Below are 12,475 nucleotides of genomic sequence, written 5' to 3'. Positions count from 1 at the left end.
CATCCGATTACTATCTCTTCCGATCGATGCAACATGGCCTGGCTGACCAGCACTTCCGTAATTACGATGAAGTCAAAAAATCGATCGATTCGTGGATTGCGGCAAAACCGACCGAATTTTTCACAAAGGGAATCCGTGAATTGCCAGAAAGATGGGAAAAAGTAGTAGTAAGCGATGGACAATACTTTGAATATTAAATTTGTAACCATTTTACGTCAATAAAGTTTCAAATTTCGAAAAAAATCGCACGAACTTATTCATAGTCCTATTAATTCCGAGTCTCACGGCATGTGTACCTCGCGGACAGTGCCCCGTGATGATGCCCACGAAATTTGAGAGATGACATTTTGTCATCCCCAGGATATCCCTCGAACGCCCCCTATCCAAACGTGGCCAGAAGGACTTCGCGACTCTACACGTTCGTGTACTTGCCCAGCGTTCGCTGAGTTGGTGCATAGCCCATCCTTCCAGAAGTAGAGCGCAGGTTGTCAAGGGGATCCCGATCCTCTCCTTTCGCGGGCACATTGCCTCACAGGTCCCCTGTCTGGCCAGCTCGTCGGCTTCGCAGTTTCCTGCAATGTCACTCAGGTAAGTCTCAGGGTTTATTGAACAGGTAATAGTAAATATCAGTATTAGATCAACTGAATTGATTGAGTCTTGTAGAGTGTTGTTTTGTTCGTCGAGAGAGGACTTTCCTACTCAGTTGCCTACTTAGTCCAAAGTAGCACTTGTTGGCAATAGAGATTCTACGTTGGATTTCAAGGCTGACATTGTTATCGGTGTTAATGATGGTTCCTAAATAAACGAAGTCTTTTACAACCTCTAAATTATAACTGTCAACAGTGACGTGGGTGCTGATACACGAGTGCGCCGACTGTTTGTTTGAAGGCAGGAGGTACTTCGCTTTGTTTTCGTTCCCCACCAGACCCATTCGCTTTGCCTCTTTATCCAGTTTGGAGAAGGCAGAACTAACAGCGCGGTTGTTAAGGCCGATGATGTCGATATCATCGGCATACGCTAACAATTGTACACTCTTATAAATACTCTAATTGGCAATATTTGTTTATAGATTTTGCCACTGTGGGTACCGAAAGCTAAACCAAAACACATTCTTTTTGTTTCTCATCTACTGCTACCACCTGGTTAATGTGCCTTGGTTAGACTGTATGGAAGCCCTTCTTAGAGAAACAAAGTTATAAGGCCTTACCCAGTGGATCATCTCACATAAGAAAGAAGGGAGAGCGCAGGGCCTGCTAACTGCCAATGGAAGGACTGGAAGTACTTCGAGAAGTGGTTTCAGGTACTACTGCTGTAAACTGGGAATGCTAATCAAACCCACACACACATACATACCGAAATTCCTGTACTGAAAAGCAGTGGCATTCACTGAAGCAGACATAGAAAAGTAGCCCAAATAAGTTGTGAGGCATGGTGTGAGGTGAAAAGAAGGTTTGCGATGCTGTGGTGACTAAATGAAGGGGTAGTGAAGTGCGAAATGTGACATGGAGTAGTGAAGAAATTTGATGCAGTGATTGGTACCTAAGATGCGCTACGCTGTTCTTCTAACTTTTGTTGTATTGGGAGCGCTATGCAGAAAAGTTATCACATTTAAAATATCCTGAAGCTGAAGTATGTGGCTGCAATGCGAAACAAAAGAAAATACCTGCATATGAACATGTAGATCTACATATTTTTAAGTAAGTAAGGAAAATGTGAGTTATTTCATAGCACAAATTTTATGTGCAAAAATTACGGCCGCAATACAGGATTAATAATTGCAGATATGAATCAGAAGAAAGGATTTTTAATTAGCGAAAGGAGCTTAAAAATGTAATGTAGTAAATAATAGTAATACAAATTAAATGCTAGAGTAAAAGTAAGAAAATATATCAATTACCTATTTAGAATAAATTGTATATTATAATAATTATTTAAAAATCTTTCATTATAGAAAATATAATAAAAATAATATAATAATAACAAATTTATCGGTTATCCTTCTCTCACCCATGTCACGCAATGAAGGTATACCCTAGGGATGCTAATTATAGCGCAAAATTTTGAGTTCGGCATTAAGAGTGATTTTTATGGTAGACTTGTGATTCCTGGACTAGTCGCGGGGTTCACCTTGAGACATAATTTCACACTACACCATAGTTACTAAACCAGACAAATCTTGAAGCAATACATGTTTTCATCGCATTTAGAAAACCATCTGATTCAGAAAAACATACACAGGAAATAAAAATTCATATAAAAGATGCTTTTCAAAGTAGTAATTAATATAAGAAAATTTGAACAAAAATTCACAAAAATATGCAAAATCAATATCTACTACTAAATATATTTTTTCTACTTCACAAAGCAAGTGTAAGTAATCGGAAGTATATCCTACTCTGTTTGTACGTGGCAGATACGTTCCTTAGAAATGCGTGCAAAAAAACAAAAAAATGAGTAAAAATGGTCGCATGCATGGTAAATTTAGAGATAGTTTCAACAACTTTTAAGAGAAGCGAAAGAAGTAGTGACGAAAGAAGTAGTGATGAAATCCATGTTACAAAAGTATTTATAAAACAAAAACAATTAATTTTTATTACAAAAAAATATATACTTATAATATAAAAATGAATCGCAAAATGTGTTGGTAAGCGCATAACTCAACAATGCATGGACCAATCTTAACAATTCTTTTTTTAAAATGTTCCTTGAAGTCCAAAGATGGTCTTTACGGCGAGAAAAATTCGCATAATTTCCGGGGAACCCCTAAAACAGTCCTTATTTCCCATACAAATATTTTCTAACTAAATGTAGAGTTGTGTGTGTGCGCGTTCGCGTTGGAGGATCTAACGCGTTTACACAAAAGTGATAATATCGTGAACCCGATCAAATTGAAAAGTCAAAAAATGTAAGAGCTATAGATTTGATTGGCCTCGCAATATTCTTTCTTTTGTTTTAGTTTCAGAACGCGACATAAATTACATTGGTTTTCACGACGTTGCATCTGTCAATCGAACCGCGTTAAAAAGCGTTTATTATCTTTAATAATTAATTTTGATTGTTTTACATCGTGTTTTGTGCAAAGTGTTTTAATAGCTGTGATTAATATTTATTTCATGTGACATAATTTAGGTAAGTATATTCGATATGCCTCCTATAAGCCGATAAGTAATTTAGGTAGAAGAACCCGAAATGCTACAAACCAAACTAATTACCGATATAATCATACTGCACAAGCACGTGACGACCGAAATGAACGTGAAAGAATTCATATATCACGGACGCAGGAAGCGAGAGCGAGAGATTCAACTAATAATCGCGGAAGTTTGAATCGAGCTGCTTTCAATTACGATTTGTCAATTGACTACAGTAACTACCAATGTGTTACTATTGGACCTATGAACTTGGTTTGCTCTCATTGTAAGGCGTTGAAATACAAAAATGAAGCCAATTGTGTTGCGCAAATGGGAAAGTGAAATTGATGCCATTGGATCACCACCACCATAGCCATTGTACTTATTGGTTTCCGGAATAGGACAAGATTCCATACACTTTTTGTCAAATATCCAACTTCTTTGCCTTTGAGTTATTCTTAGAAATTACAAACGGTTAATTATTGTTCAATTTTTATTTTATCTCCTTCAAAGTAATCACCATTGGAGACGATACACATATGCCAACGTTTTTTCCAATCATCATAGCATTTCTGGAAGGCCGATTTCGGTATGGATTTCAGTTCCTTCTTCGAAATCCCTTTTATGACTTCAATTGTCTCAAAATGTTTTCCACGGAGCGGCAACTTGAGCTTGGGAAACAGGAAAAAGTCACATGGAGCCATATCAGGTGAATACGGTGCTTGCGGAACGATATTAATTCAAATAATCGCGAACAAGACGTGATGTGTGAGCTGGTGCATTATCGTGATGCAAGAACCATGACTTGTTGTCCCACAATTCCTTCCTTTTAAGACGAATGTTCTCGCGCAAACGCTTTAAAACGTCTAAATAATATTCAGCGTTAACCGATCGGCCTTGCGGAAGGAACTCCGAGTGCACCACACCTTCGTAATCGAAAAAAGCAGTCAGCATAACTCTAATTTTTGAGCGACTTTGGCGTGGTTTTTTGGGTTTCGGCTCCTCCGGGGAGCGCCATTCCGACGATTGTTGGGCTGTTTCGACGTCATTCTCATAAACCCAAGTCTCGTCACCAACTATGATGTGCCGGATGTCCGTATCAGTCATGGCGAGCATTTCCTTAGCGACAGTTGTGCGTTGTTCTTTTTGGAGAAAATTCAACAATGACATCATGAATAATAGTATGAACGGATCCATTTGATATGTTCAGCTCACTAGCTATCTCTCTTTCGGTCACACGGCGATTTTCAAGCACAATTTCCTTTACTTTTCCGATGTTTTCGTCGTTTACTGATGTTGCTGGACGACGTTCATGAGGCAAGTTTTCAACCGATGTACGGTCCTCTTTGAACGATTTGTACCACTGGAAAACACGTGCACGCGATAGAGCAGAGTCCCCATAGGTTGTCTGCAACATTTTTAAAGCATCTGAAGCCGAAATTTTGTTGGAATAACAAAATTTCAAACAAATTCTTTGTTCAACTTGAATTTCCATCGTTAAATTCGAAAAACACACTCGAGATTGACTTGTTTACAGTAGCACAGAAAACAAACTATGTGACATATCACGCTGAAATTTGCCATGTAAGCTTATAACAGTCCTACCATCCAACAAAAAATTTATTTTTGCCATATGTCATCCGCGGACCGTTTTATTGATGAAGTCTCGTTCATATTTGAGCAGAAGTATAATAATTGTTTTCATATGACGTCATTTGGGGCAACAAACGTGGTTCGGGAAAATTTCATGCCAACTTTTAAGGCATGTAAAGGGTGGTTAAGTTTTAAGGGCCGGTGTTGATTTTGAATAAAATAAAATTTTTTTAGGAAACTATTATCATTTTTCTTTATTATGATTATACTGGTATAGTTCAAATATCGGCCAAATGGACGCCGCGGCCTCGGCGGGACACCACCAAATGCAAATAGTTTCTTATCTAAAGGGTGGTTAAGTTTTAAGGGCCGCTGTTGAATAAAATACAATTCTTCTTTAAATTCAAATTTTCGATGACGCTGAGGCATAATTGAGGTTCTATGCCGTTAATGTGCCGAATGATCTCATCCTTTAGCTCTTGAATTGTTGCTGGCTTATCGACGTACATCTTTTCTTTCAAATAACCTCAACGAGAAAAGTCCATTAATGTCGTTGACGTTTAGGTGTGGTTCACATTCAACATCGGCCCTTGAAATTTAACCATTTCTTATTTATTATAGCAGTTAATTATTATCATTTTAGTGAACAAAATTTCCTGTTAACTAAGTAAAGGTGTATCATTAACCTTCAGTTCCCTAATTCCCAAGAAATATAATATATTACTTAGTCATAATATTATTTCGTGATTCAGTATTAGCAACACTTTTATTATTTTGAAACACAATATAATTATTCGATGGTGGATATTAGTTACAACTAATTATTACATATTGACATACCTAAGCATATCAATTATTATTTTGTGATTCAAATTAGGAGGCAGATATGTATACTTTTTAGAAACAAATATTATTTAAATTTGGAAAATAATTTTTTTTTTAATTTATTGTTACCAGTATCAGACAGCAATTGCAAATTCCTGCAAATTTATTTCATGAGCAATTTACCACAAAAAATTCATATGCGTTGTTCACATAACAATTCACTAAAGAGGTCTATTGTAGAACAATTACAAACTTTATTTCATGAGCACAGTCAATTGATTGTGTTGTTTACAACTGCACTGGATCTGATGCCATCTGATAATCACAGCTGATAAAACTGTAATCAGAGCTGATAAAACACCTGTTGGCCAACATGCAAGGCGTTTTAATGCACCAACTATTGAATAAGTTGCCATCGTTGTAGTTGGAGAAAACTTGGAATCCCGTGATATTGTTTTACATCGTCGGAATGATCAATCGGTTATTAACCCTATGTTAATAATAATAATAATAAATAATTAATTATCTCTATGTTTTGCCATTGAAGCACCCACTTTATAAATATCTATCACTTTTAGGTTCGCACTATCCCTTTAGATTATTTTTCAATTAGGTTTGAACCTTAAGTTCCCCTCTTAGTTTGAAGCGCTCTGGCAAACATCCCAGTCGGGGTTTTTAGTGGGTCCCAAAAGGGTGGCCAAAGTTCGTGGAAGCGAAGATATTTAGGTCACCCGAGCTGACTTGTTTCTTTAATGCTCCTGAACAGAATCGTCACCATAATGATAAGGCGGTGTGTGAAGGCCAGCAGAAAAAAAACGTCTTAAGGTCAAAATAAAAACTGCCACATTCAAAATCTATTTAACAGAACGAAGTCTGTCGGGGCCGCTAGTATTTGTATATATATAATTAGTGTAGGTGGAAATTCAATATGTAAGTGCAAAAGATATAAAAATTCAAATTGAAATTAGGAAAGAGTCAATTTGGCATCTATCCATCGGTAGTTAATAACAGCGTGTACGTTTCTTACATACTGGACCAATAATGTTATCATCAGTAAATATTTATTGAAATTATTAATCCCTTCTGTTGGTTTTTCACGGTAACAAAGTCTGTTATTAGCAATGGCTTTTTGCTGTCTCGAGTTGTTTATACAATGTGGCGCAAAATTAGTCAGCCTATTGGACAAATTTTTAATTTTTGCAAACGGCGTCATACGTCAGTCACATTTGACACGTGTGAACTAAACAGGTCAAGTACACAAACAGATCCATCATTCAAAATGATTTCTTTTATTCGTTAAAAAAATAATTCAAAAAATGGTATGACTAATTTTATACGAAAAGTTTTTACCTGGCAAAGCATTCATTTAAGAATTATGTTTTGTTTAGAAAAAAAGTTTGTTTTAATATACGTACAAGAACGAAAATTTCATGGAATGATCGAATACATTTTTTTTAATAGCGGCTACCCCTAGACAAGCAATGGAAAACCTTCACGTGGATTTCTGCCATATCGGAGGCGACATAAAACTATATCAAATATCCAAAAAGGGTGCAAGTGCAAGTAAATCCTCATTCCAAAAATACTCATACTATAAAACAAAAAGTATAATTTTGAGCTCTTTCTTAATTGTAGCCAAAAATGGCATTGTACAAAAATCATACTTCAGTTTACGAGTATATGTATGTATGTGTGCTATTAGGATTCGTTTGAAAAAAGAGAAAACGTCAGACGTTCGACGCTGTTGAATTCTTCAAATGTTTTCAAATTAAAGTAACTTTCTTGAAAATGGAAAAGATTTTATTGTAATTCCGTATTTACAAATTGTTTGCGATCCTGGGATTATTAAAAGATATCCCGGTATTTTCGAGACTTCGGGATTACAGGAGTGATACCCCTAGTGTATACCCTTTTTTGGACATCGTGATGTGAAAGCAAATATTTAGCAAGGTTTGAGTTTAAAACTGTTCTGCTGAGTAAAAGCTGATTTCCTATATTATACTTGTGGTCCAACATAAAGAATAATATCGTTTTCTTAGCTATGAAATGAGACTTTTTTTTTTAATTTCAAACGTTTATTATCAAAAAATGGTTGTAAATTTAATCTTCAAAATAATAGCAATCGCTAGCGACACATTTTTCCCAACTCTCAGGTAATTTGTGGATGCCGCGCCAAAAAAATTGGCCGTCTTTGGCCGCAAACCAATCATCGAGCCATTTTTTGGCTTCTTCGTGAGAATTGAAGCGCTGCTCGGAAAGTGCGTGACCCATCGATGCAAACAAATGATAATCGGAAGCCGCCAAGTCTGGTGAGTAGGCCGCATGCACCAGGGTTCCCAATCGTAAGTCTCCACCAATTCCCGGGTCGCTCTTGTTCGATGTGGCGATGCATGTGGCGATGCATTGTCATCAAGAAAAATTACTTTGTGACGCCGATCGGCATATTCTGGGCGTTTTCGGTGTATAGCGCTGTTCAAATCGCTGTTCATTATCGTTGGTAGCGTGCACCGTCAACTGTTTCACCTGGTTTTAATATCATACCACGCTGATCCCAGAAAACACACAAAACCGGCAAATCGTAGTCGAAATTCGACATTTTAAGAGCGACATTGCTGTATGAAACGTAACAAACAATGAACTGAATATTGTTGACAGATGACAGACGAAAAAAACAAGATATTTAGGAAAGTTTAAAAATACTCGTAGCGACATCTATGGACTAATAGCTCAAAGTCTCATTTCATAGGTATATGCCGGTAAGTACAGATTTATGGTACTGTTTAGGCCACACCCTAAAGTCTAATAAATGTTTAGCCACCCTAATGTTAATTGCGCCTTCCGTTCCGACTGTTGCAAACCACCGGTTCCAGTCGCTGCAACGTTAAGGCCGTTAACCTTGGCTACCGTGGAGGAACTACGTTTGAAACCTCACAACTGCGTCGCTCTCCGATGGTCTTGTTGTACCTTTATTTATATTTTAAATGCTCTGGAATAGATTTTTTCTTTGGAGAATTTAGTGTTTAAGAATATTGAATCCAGAGTATAAGAAGATAGGTGGGTGGTTGGGTGTGATATAAAACCCTCAGTCTTAAATATTCTACCAAAATCAACTAAAATTAAAGCGGAAAGTTGCATAGGGAAGTGAACTGGTGCGTTCCGATTCTATCGTTTTTTTCTCAAAAAATCATTTTTGATGTTGGTTATCTCGTTTGTTTTTTACTTAAATAATGAACAGATTTTAATACTAGTGTTTGAGCGAATCATATTTTTAACGCAACTAATTTTCAATGCTATACTGGGAGTAAATTATGCCAAAAGTAGTACCCTCTTATACGCAACTTGTCAAAGATTAAAACTCTAACTACTATTTTTTCTTCATTTAAGCACGAGATTTGTATATTATACTATGTATCAACTAACAAAAATATATATATATATATATATATTTGAAATGTACACTGAATCTATCGAGAGTTACTCTGCCAATGCCAATGATATTTTTTTCACAGAAGTCTCAAGACCCTAGTTACTGAATTTCTAAAATTTTTGAATGAAAAGTTTCCAAAAATATTTAGAAATATATGTCACTGATATGTTGAAAAATTATTTTAAATAAAAAAATCAGAAAATATCGCTTATTTACTTCATAGTAAATTGAAAATTGTGAAGCCTTTTTTCTCAAGATTTAGATTTTTTGGATTACGAAACTATTGAAGTAAATGAAGAATATATTTTCTTGTGGCCTGGGAAACATATTAATGCATTGTAATTGCATAAACTCTATAAGATTTCAATATCGTGGAACCGTATTTCGATATCAGTTATAATAATGATGGTGATGATGAGCATCGCTCAAGACAATTTATTGAAGATTTCTTGTGCCTTGAAGGAATATACATTTTTAAACATTTAGACAATTTTTATTTGCAACAGGATGGATGCATAAGCCATAAAACACGGGAAAATATTGCATTATTGCGATCTAAGTTTCCCGGTCGATTAATTTCACGAAATTATAACATAAACAGGTCACCTAGTTCATGCGATTCAACTCCACTAGACTACTTTTTGTGGGGTTTTTCGAAAAGGAAAGTCTATTTGGTTTCCACGACATAACTATAAACCCGCGATTCGTCACCAGTTATGACCCTCTGGAGCAAATTTGGGTCGTCGCTGACAGAGTCCAACATCTCATTAGCAATGTTCATGCGGTGCCGCTTTTGGTCGAAATTGAGCAGTTTTGGTGCGAATTTTGCGGTGACCCGTCTCATGCCTAAATCATTAAAAAATCGAATGGCGCGAGCCAATCAATATGTCTAGGTCCTCAGCAACTTCTTTAACGGTGATTCGACGATTGGCCAATACAATTTTTTTCACTTCATCAATATTTCAGACTGTTGTTGAAGTGCTCGAGCGTCCGGCACGCTTTTCGTGGTTCCCACCTTCTCGGCCTTCTGAGAACATTTTGTACCACCGATAACCGTTGCTTTGGTCCAAAGTAGTTTCTCCGTACGACACAGTCAACATTCGGAATGCATCCGCGCACTTAATTTCGTTTTTCGCCCAACATTTTAACAGGTTCTTTGATCCATCCTTGTGAATAGGTTAAAATCGAAGACCAGCTGAAACACGTGCAAGCAAAGCAGCTATCAACAATTAACTAAACATTCAAAATGGCCGAACTCGTCGGCATGAGTGAGAGACATGAGTACCAACATATAGCCCCAAAAAAGGCGAAATTCGAATATGCGTAACCTGCAAACATTCAAAATTCGCGATACTTTTTGAGCACACCTCGTATATACGAGTAAGTACCTACACCTAATATAAGCTGCTTAATGCGTTAAAGTTCACTCACCTTGCAATTATTTGCGTATTTATTTAACCTGAAAATTAGGAAAACAGTTAATTAATTGCGATAACCAATCGATGAAATGTTTCAAAATTTTGTGTAATGAAATTTGTAATGAAATTTGTTCAAATTTGATAAATATATGTGCATGTGTGTACGTCATCTATATTTCATAAGCATATGTTTGCAGTATGTAACATAGTATAATATATAAACCTGTAAATCGTTCATTTATTTGAGTTTAAAGTTGAGTTGTTTGTCGCTGGGTGGGGTGAGATCGTGTTGGTAACCACCAATTTGATAATATGGAAAATATTTCCTATCTATTAAAAAAATGTCCTTGAAAAAATATACACGCGGGAAATATCCCTAAAATCGTATCTATTGTCCATTTTAGTTAACACTCCAAAATTGCCTTATTCACCTAAGGAGGGTGTTTTTGGAAAAATATACAGTTTTGTCCATCTGCAGCTTCTCTCAGTTTGCTAAGCTCATTTGTGGGTTGAAGTAACTAGTTTGCTAACCGTGGCCTTGATAGCTTCAGCGGGGAATGGCTAAACGGGCTCCGGCCAAATAAGTTGACCTAAGAGCCCATCTTAGCTAAAGTCAGAGATCTCATTACCCGCGATACCCACGTGTCCCGGGACACATGCTAGCATCAGGATATCATGTCTACCGACACAGTTCAGCCTGGATTTACATGACTCAACTACCCTCGCTGTGATAGTACTTGCAATAAAAACTGATTCTGTTATATAACGAAATTGCTAGACATACGCTATGATCGAAAATACCGGGAATTTTTAGTTTAAATGAACCGCGCACATGGGAACCGGTCCATATTTTTCTTATGTGGATAGGACTGTAGGACACACATCTGTCACTATTTAATCCGTTTGAAGACGGCCAGAAATGTGCGCAAACAATTCTTGGATTTCGCATGATGATAACGCGCCATCGCACCGAGCCCGAATTGGGCTGGATTATTTGACTAAACACCAAGTATCTAAATACCACAGTGCAAGCACCGTATTCACCTGATATGGCCCCATGCGACTTCTTTTTGTTTACCAAGTTCAAGTTACCACTTCGTGGAAGGAGATTTCAGTCGATAGAGGAGATCAGAGAGAATGCGACGAAGGAGCTGAAGGCCATTCCTTCGTCGTCCTACCAGGGGTTCATGGAGAACTGGGTTAAGCGTTGGCACATATCTATTATCTCCGACGGGTCATATTTTGAAGGATATAGAATAAATTTGCCTGAAATTCAACTCCGTTTTGTTTTATTTAAACATTTCCGATACTTTCTGATCACAGGGTATGTCATAAGGCAAATTTTACTATAAGCGCATAAAATATATTCTCTTCCTTTCGAAAATTTATTAAATCTGAGAGGTCTTACTAAGGTGCACGAAATATTCATATCAAACGAACTTGACTAACTCAGGCAGAGCTACATCCCATCAAGTTAATCGGATTATCTCAGCTCTTATATGCTAAATTTAAGTCATCAATATCTGAATGACGAGTTTTTGTTTTCGCTATTTGCCTTTGAAATAGTCTGCCATACAAGCTGGAAAATACTAAGAAACACGCTGCGTTTTAAAAACGCGTTACGGAATCATTTCACCAATTGTTAAGTACTATTTCTCTTTTTCTGTTTACTGCATCTATTTTTGTCTCTTTCCTCCAATACCTTAATTTTTTTATCCCCACTCCAACGCAGCACTAATTACTCCCTTTGGAAATATGCGAAAAGATATTCACAACCAGCTACACAAAATCCATCGATAAGAAAATCAGATATCACATGGGGAAAAACCAGTATTAAAAAAGTTAATACCTTCTCTGAATACCTCGAAAATATATTCAAGCCATACGACGTATCAAGAGCGGCTGAAATGGGATCGTCAAATTTAAGTCCAAAAGTCACCTGGCTTTAACCTTATCACTAAGCAAATTCCAAACCAGCACCCACCAACTTCTCTAACTAAATTAACCAAAGTTTCAAATGCTAATATTAACATTTAAGCACATTCCTATGTACCGGAAAACCGACGGACTGCCGGCTGAGC

The 12,475-nt window shown here is 36.8% G+C and overlaps 1 pseudogene; it reads left to right on the top strand.

Annotated features, from left to right (window-relative positions):
- Positions 1-577: 577 nt before the first annotated feature.
- Positions 578-12,475, top strand: part of LOC129246981 (spectrin alpha chain, non-erythrocytic 1-like) — a 38,435-nt pseudogene continuing 26,537 nt past the window's right edge.

This window comes from Anastrepha obliqua, chromosome 1 (assembly GCF_027943255.1).
Source record: "Anastrepha obliqua isolate idAnaObli1 chromosome 1, idAnaObli1_1.0, whole genome shotgun sequence".
In the NCBI taxonomy this organism is placed as follows: domain Eukaryota; kingdom Metazoa; phylum Arthropoda; class Insecta; order Diptera; family Tephritidae; genus Anastrepha; species Anastrepha obliqua.
This window is presented reverse-complemented; position numbering and strand designations above follow the sequence as displayed.